Source organism: Wasmannia auropunctata, unplaced genomic scaffold (assembly GCF_000956235.1).
Source record: "Wasmannia auropunctata unplaced genomic scaffold, wasmannia.A_1.0 LD335998.1, whole genome shotgun sequence".
NCBI classification, from domain to species: Eukaryota; Metazoa; Arthropoda; class Insecta; order Hymenoptera; family Formicidae; genus Wasmannia; species Wasmannia auropunctata.
The window spans coordinates 147,539-148,468 of NW_012026892.1; positions in this window are offsets into that span (position 1 = coordinate 147,539).

Sequence of the window (930 nt, forward strand, 5' to 3'; positions counted from 1 at the left end):
TTCTTGCGATGTTGATTTTCGCAATTACGCATGCGCGGCCTGCGTGTGCACCTTTTTGTTTGGCCCAAAAGTGAGGTAGCGGGAACGACGCGCATGCGCATTTTTAAAAATCAACTGAGTGAGAGAGAGGAGTATAGTTTTCTTTCTCACTTCCATTTGACACTATTCGGTTCCCATTCCCCTTCCATGTACTGTAAGTTCTATGGTCGCATCTCTGTATTCTAGGACTCTACGTAAAGCCGGTATCAGACTACGCATTGGAGATTGAGATTAATAGCGTTTTCGATTTGTTGACTCGATCCGACTCCGAGTCGATGGTCTGTTCTTTTTAGCTATAAAAAAATAGTTAAAGTATACAAGAAACGCTAAAAAGAACAGACTATTTTATCTCGGAGTCGGATCGAGTCAACAAATCGAAAACGCTATAAGATTAGAATGGAATTTTATCAATTAAAACAAAGTTCACTAAATTTGAGATTAGTTTTCTTTCTTCTAATTGGTTAAATTCCAATTCAATCTCAATCTCAATCTTTAGTCTGATACGGGCTTAAAGACCGCTTAGCGATTGGCGGAGCCGAACGGTTGCTCTACTGCGTCTGCGCAGCGGGCCGCGCGAGCCCTGGGCACGCTCTGATTGGCGCTCGCGAGCGATCGCGATGATGCCGTTGCTACGAGAAGACGGTAGAGTCCTAGATTATCAGAGAAGCGCGACCGGTGTTACGAGTCCTGATTGGACTCGCAAATGGCCAATCATAAGATTGATTTATCGCTATTATAAATGGCTGCCGAATAAATCAATCTTATGATTGGCCATTCGACGCCATTTTTAATATTTTCTAGTACTTTTGCGATACTGCCATAAGCCGGTCGCGCTTCTCTGATAATCTAGGACTCTAGAAGACGGTAGCGGAGTCTTTTGTCGGAAGTCGA